Source organism: Acomys russatus, chromosome 22 (genome assembly GCF_903995435.1).
Source record: "Acomys russatus chromosome 22, mAcoRus1.1, whole genome shotgun sequence".
Classification (NCBI taxonomy): Eukaryota; Metazoa; Chordata; class Mammalia; order Rodentia; family Muridae; genus Acomys; species Acomys russatus.
Window position 1 is genome coordinate 42,677,897 of NC_067158.1, and position 7,275 is coordinate 42,685,171.

Sequence of the window (7,275 nt, forward strand, 5' to 3'; positions counted from 1 at the left end):
TGGGCCGACACTCTTGACTGTGTACCGGATGGGCTTGTGTTAAAAAGACCCTTCACCTTAGATTACTGTGTAACCTGATTTTTATTATTTAAAATGTCTATTATTAAAAATTTTTATTATTAAAAATTGACTATATGGGATCTGGGGGACTTGTTTCTAACAAACAAACAAACAAACAACAACAACAACAACAAAGATGGTCAGGGAGACACATGCCTGCAATCCCAGAACTCAGGATGCTGAGACAGGATGGTGAGTCCTGGGCCAGTGTGTGCTACCTAGCGCGATCCTATCTCAAAAATAAAACAAGGGCTAGTCATGTGTCTCCATGACAAAGAGTTTGTCTACATGTGGCAGGACATGTGTTTGAGTCCCAGTGCTAAGGGATGGGGAGGGGATCTACCCGTCAAGTGCATTTTGCCCTTTCTTCTTCTTCTCTTTTCTTGCTTGGAATGCAGACAGACACAAAGCCTAGAGGTGGCATAGCCTCTTTGAAACCATGAGGCTGACAGTCACAGAGTAAGAGTGGAGGAAGGAGACTGGATCCTTCAGTAGCGTCCTTGGGCCAACATGGCCCGTCTGGGGCTCTGTACTTTGTGAACAGAGAGAACGCCATGTAGGGTCAGATCACAGCAGCTGCGTTTCTGTTATGAGTCACCTGCGCTCCCGGCTGACATCTCATCTCATATGGAGTCAAAGCAGTGAGTGTTTGCTATTTTCAGTTTTCTCAAGCCTTTGGGCATCCTTGCTTTGCTGGGGAAAAAAAAAAATGCTGAGGTGGGCCACCATGCAGTCTAACTCAGAATCTTCCATAAAAGTGTCCCACCCCACCACCGAGCTGGAAGCTTAGCCAAGCAAAATGCCTAAAAACCTAGGAAAGAACACTGGGCCATGCTCCCCACATGCTTAGCAGCTAAGCCTGCTCAGTTGCCCGCCCTCGTGTTTTGAGCAGGGCTCTCTAGCACAACAGAGCCAAGGGATGGAGATATGTCAGAATGTATTAAGTGAGCTTTAAAATAGTGACAGTGGCCAGTCATACCTGAGATTCTGACAAGCTGGTACTCATCCTTGAGGCTGGATGCCTTAGTAGTAGCAGAATTCCCACAAAACCTGTTTCTCAGGGTGGTGGGTGTCGGTGCTCCCGTGTGTGTGTGTGTGTGTGTGTGTGTGTGTGTGTGTGTGTGTGTGTGTATGTTATGTGGGGGGCTGTGTGTATGTGGTGTCTGTGTATGTATGTGGTTGTGAATGCGTGCACTTGCACATGCGTGTATCTGTGTGTGTGTATGGTGGGAAGGGGGTGGGGCTGTGTGTATGTGGTGTGTATACATGTGTGTAGTTGTGTATGTGTGCATGTGCACTTGTGTGTGTGTGTGATTTGTATGTATATGGTGTGTGTGTGGTATATGTGGGGTGTATGTGTGTGATGTGTGTGGTATGTTGGTGGGACGGGGCTGTGTGTACATGTGAGTGTGGTTGTGCATGTGTGCACATGTGCTCATGTGGGAACATGCTCCTCTGTGTGTGTGTGTGCGTGTGCACACATGCCTGTCACTGGTCATCGTTCTGTTTATAAGAAGAGTGCCTCTATAGTCCCAACCAGTCACCAGGACCCCAGGGATGTCCCAGAAAGCCACTGGTCCCTATTCCACCATGAAAACTTGGAGACACTGGTCCTCAGTGGAGAAGCAGCAGCAGCAGTAACTGGGCAAACTGAGCAAAAGGCCAGATGGTGAACTTCCTTCTAAGATAACCTTTTTGGTCTTGGCTCTGACACAAAGGTGACACCCACAACTGGGATGGGTCTTCCCACATCAGTTGGGACAGTTCTTCAGATAAGGCTCACTACTCGGTTGATTCTAACGTGTGGCAAGCTGACATTAAAAGTAACCATAATATCCCTATAGGTGGTGCTGACCCAGCAAGGACTTGGCTGGGGTCTGGCCCTTGAATGTCTTCTTATAATCCAGTCCCACACAGAGGTAACTGCCAAACAGGAGGCAGCAGCATCCCTTCCGAGAATGACCAGGTGAGGTCAGGTACCTCCTTGCAGTGGACCTCTGTGACTTGGGTACAATGCACGGTGTCTCTACTGGTATCCACCTACCTATCTGCAGAGGCGCACACACCTGCTGGGCAACCATAAGGTACTGATGGTTGATCTCTTTTTAGGAAACATAACCAGTGCTTGGCTCCTTAGCCTTCTGACAAACTCTTCTTTCCAGCTCACACTCTGCCTCCATCCCAAGAACACACTGGATCGAATCCTGGCCCCAGTAGTCACATGCCCTGTGGCCTTAGACAGGCTGCTTACCCACTCTGTGCTGCTGTTCCCCTCTCTCAGGCTGTTCTCAACAATACAAGGACTGCGTATATGTCTCCATCCCTAGCTCCCTCTGCTTAGCGCTCTTCTCTCTCTCTCTCTCTCTCTCTCTCTCTCTCTCTCTCTCTCTCTCTCTCTCTTCTCTCTCTCTCTCCCCCCTCTCTCTCTCTCTCTCTCTCTCTCTCTCTCTCTCTCTCTCTCTCTCTCTCTCTCTCTCTCTCTCTCTTGCTATCTCCATCAGCAGAAAGTTTTGAGTAAAGGGCCTGCCTTTCTGTTTTGCATCAGGCCCTATAAATTATGCAAGCAAGCCTATTTCTCTATAAAATAGGAATGCTATTTACCTCAAAGATGCGCAGTGGGAATTAAGTAAGAAAACATCTCTTAGGTGTTTAGCCAAGTAAGCGGGAATAGCACACTTTCTCTAAGTGACAGCTGTTACCTGTCAACCAGGTTAATTCTCTCCTGGTGTCTTCCCACCAGTCAAGCACCACCTGTCATTGACCTTACTCCCCAAAGGGCCAACCATACGCTGATGTGGGGATGAATCCAAAGCCTACTGCAGCAGGGTGTGTACATGGCAGTCCTGAAGCAGCCTTAAATTCCCTGAGTTGGAACTTCATTCTGCAGCTCCCAAACACACAGCCTTGTGGAACTGCCCGTGTGACTTGACACCACCGGTGGCCTTTCCTCAAGGACTCTAAGCTAAGGAACCCAGGCCATGGCCATGGGACCAGCAGGAATGCCACAATGCCAATCTGCTTCTCTTCCTGTGAATTCACTCTCATCAGCACAGGAGGGCTCGGGGAGCAGGCAGACCTGTCTACAATTCTCTTCGAGCATTCAGATGTAAGGCTATGCAGTTTCCCAGCTTCGCTTCACCACCATGAAACTGCAGGCATCGTGCCTTCCTCCACTGAGGTGGCCTACACCCTCACACTGTGAGCCAAAATAAGCCTTTCTTCTCTTATTTCACTTCTGTCAGATGTTCAGTCACCATGAAAGAGAAGCTACTAATACATGTTCTAGCTGTGTTTTAATGGACAAAAGAAAATCATCTATTTCTAAAATGAAGTAAATAGCTTTCTACTTGCATCCATCCCAAGCACGGTCTCCTAAATAGCCAAGTGGCTCTGAGGTTCCAGGCATCTTCCTGTGGACTTCTTCTGAGGTGGGCTGACTCAGAGGAGGGTCAGGGGCTAGTTCTGCCCTTGTAACCTCATGGGTTCTTTGACGCCTATGCTTTGAGCATCCCATCTCCTCGAGGCTGGAGTGTGGCCTTGTGCTAAGAAGCGTTCTAGATCTATCTTGACACCATGTTCCAAACTTCCTGCCTTACCTGAGCACTCGCTTTTCTAGTTCCAGTCTCCCTCCCATTGTTAGATCAGCCACCCACAGTGGGAGTATTAATACAGTAGCTGTCCCTGAGTGCGCACACTCCCACAATCTCAGGGGGAGACACTGTGGTCGCGGGAGTAGATGACTACCTGAAACAATGGAGGAAGATGAGATGAATGGATCAGGGAATGAGCTGAGGACAGGAGACACAGCTACACGGAGTCCCTACAAACCTCAGCCCCCCAGCAGGGCCAGTCTGTGTAGTGGCTCTCTAATTGTCCCCTGTCTGGAATGCCCACTCTTCCAGTTACCACAGATGCACAGCGAATGACCCTTAAAGCTTAGGAGCTTAAAGTCATAATCATCTGATTTTCTTTCCATGATTCTGTTGGCCCAAAATTGTAGAAGGCTCTCGGCTGGTGGTGGCCAGGTGGTGACTGGAGCTGCAAAAGCAGGAGACTGAAGTGGCCAGGCTGTGGCATCTCGTCTCATTGGTGATGCAGGGGTTTCTCCAGAGAGCTCACTGCTTGGACTGGCCTGGAGCTCCTTACAGCGTGGAGTCCTCAGGACAGTGGCACCACCCACATTGACACCAAGAGCTCCAGGAACAAGTAGAGCAGAACTGAGTTGCCACATCGTCTGTGGCAGTCACCCTCAGGGATGCTCCAGGAGTCTTACCTTCCTAGCTTCCGCAATGTGATTATCCCTTTAATGCTCTAAAGTCTACACTATGTGCAAGCCCCAAGGCCTACACTGTGCATGCTTTCTAATGTCTACACTGTGTGCAAGCGTGAGGTAGTGTTACGCTTAGTCACCACACCGTGGCTGTTTGTCGCATCCCATCCCAACCTCCCATGTCTCTAGTAAGGCAACTTTAAATGTCACAGAACCACTTCGGTAGCACTGTGTTGGCGACAAGTGAGTCACCATTCATACTTCAGTATTGGGAAACACCCATATTGCCGTGACTGGACAGAAGCACCCAGCCTGTGACATCTGCAGAAGTGAATTTTAATTTGTGGCCCATAATTAAAAGTAGGGCCGGCTCTCCTCATCCACATCTTAATTGCACTGTAGCTCTCCTGTTCTTCACACGCAGCCTCGTGGGAAAACCATGAGAGCACTTCTCAAGGCTGTCTGCCTGGCCCTTGGTAGAGTCCCCAAGTCACACAGCGGCAGCATGCTTCTCCCCTCACCTCCCCTGCCCCTATCTCCACTGCCCCCCTATACTGGTCCCATCCCACACAATGTCTTCAAGGGCAGGAATGGGTTAGGTGCACATCTGAGCCTGGAGGATGCCCACTGAAGATTCTTGATCCTGTGTCCCAAGACGATGACTTGTACCAGGATCACATGGTTAGCGATAGAACTAGAGACAATTTGCCGAGGAAGTGCTCTGAGGCTGGGAGTGGGCTCATTAGCAGGGAAAGAGCACTGGCTCCAAAAGCACAGGCCCACCAGGCTCATATCGCTTTATAGGTCATTTGCATAACCCATCTCCCCCTTCTGTACCTGGGTCTTTTCTGGAGCATGTTCTGTTCATTGTATGTAGCCCAGGAGGAGAAGGGTTTTCAGTCATTTCTTGCCCACCGGTTCTTTTACGTTAATTTTAATTTAGCTGTTTTGCCAGTCCTTACTTTCTGCAGAAACAGATAAGTATGGCTACAAAATTCCCTTCATCACTCACCCTGGTTTCATCGGGCAGCCTGGACACTGGCAGGTGTGTTTGCCAGCCTCTTGTGAAGTGCCCCCCTGCCTCCCCGCCTCCCCCCCACCCCCCGGCACAGGTACGTCCAGCCACTTCTCAGGGCTATGATTCCCTGAGGAATTCCCTGCCTGGACCTGCACTGGTCCAGAGACCCAACAGAACAACCTGTTAGCTATGACACTGGCTTCTCTGCTCCAAGTAAGGCAGGGCCTTGAGGACATTTAGGCCAAGCCGAGTGAGCTAGGGCTCAGTTGTCTTCTCCAATACCCCCACCTAGTGGATCTGCTGGAACGCTTCTCCAAAGGGGATCATGATTCCCAGTTGCCCCGGGGAAGGCAGGAAAAGAGTCTAGCCTAAGAAAGAGGCCGTCCATCGCGCAGCTGAAGTCTGTGAGCCAGACTTCCTGGACCTCTATAAGAAGAGTGCAGACTTGACAGCAGCCCTGTCCACTGAGATGCGGATTCTACATCCCCACTCACTTTCATTACCATACTGAAGCTTTTCCAAAGAGACAGATGAGCATGCAGTCATGGCATGGTACAGGGGAAGTGAGACCACCATGCCTTCTAATCCAGGACACAGCGCGGAGGGGGGGCACAGGGAGGGAGGCAGGGGAGCAGAGAAGTCCTGGATGTCAGATGTGTGCTTGCGGGGGCGGGGGCAGGGGTAGGACCAACAGGAACACAGAGCCTGGAACACACCATCTCATGCACCCTAAGAGAAACCTTCTTCCCTCAGTCCATCTCCTGACTCACCCCCCCCCACCCCCCCCCCCGACACACACCCACACACGCACCCACACACACACAGAGTCCACGAGAAAATTCCAGTGAGCTCTTTCAACACAGCAACATAAGAGGTGGCCCCACTATCAAATGTAGAATGTCTGGCTCCACGGAGGAGCTCAGAATGTGTATATATGTGTCCCTGTTAGGTGAAGTGACCTACGGGGCCTGCCCGAGATGGGGAAGAGGCCTGTTCGCAAAAAAGCTGCTGCAGGGATGTTATTGCAAAGGGCTACTGTGGCTGCTATCCAGAAGAGTTCCTGTCCAATTACAACGGCACTCGACGCCATCGGACCCCTTCCCAAATGTGCAGCCTTGTTGCAGTGCTCGCCGTCCATCCGTTTTGTCAGGGAAACCTTTGGCCTAGATGGCTGAACCAAGAAAAATGGTGGTCTTCATGTTTCACCTGAGGGAACTGAGGCACCTGCCCACGATCACTCAGAGGTTACACAGAACCACCTTGACTGCCGTGGTCCCAAGTCGGACGTTAAACCAGGACAGGGCAAGGGACAAGCAGCATCCAGAAAGTGCCTGAGGCCCCTTCCCTACTGCGCCAAGGATCCTGAAAGAGTTCTGGAAAAGCTGAAGAGGGAGGGGATCTGGAAGACAATGAGCTAGTGGGGCTCATCAAAATGTCAGATTAGTTTGGGGTTATTGGCCGAAGTATGGTTTATTTGCTACTTAGTGCTGTGGGATCTATACAGAATTATTAACACAGGCTGGACTTGACATACCAGTAATTGCAGAAAAAACACAAGAGACTTGGGCAGGAGAACTGAAAGAGCCCAGGAGCAGCCTGGGCTCTATAGAGAGTTCCTGGCCAGCCTGGGCTACATAGCAAAACACTGCCTCAAATAAACAAGCAAGCAAGCAAGTGGGCCAATCAGAGACAAAGTGAAGAAATTTTGTTCCTGGCACACTTGAGTTGACTCATGCCCTGATTACTGCTAAGCCTAGTCTGCCCCAGGTACCGCTTGGATTACCTTGGGAGTCAGGCAGTACCAGGTCGGAAATGCAGCTGAGCCGCTGTTTGCTATTTGACCCACTCACTTAGTCGTCAGGGCTTTATTTTCTTCACATAAAAGTCAGTAGAACAAGTGTATTTTATGTAGAACCGAAACCAGCAA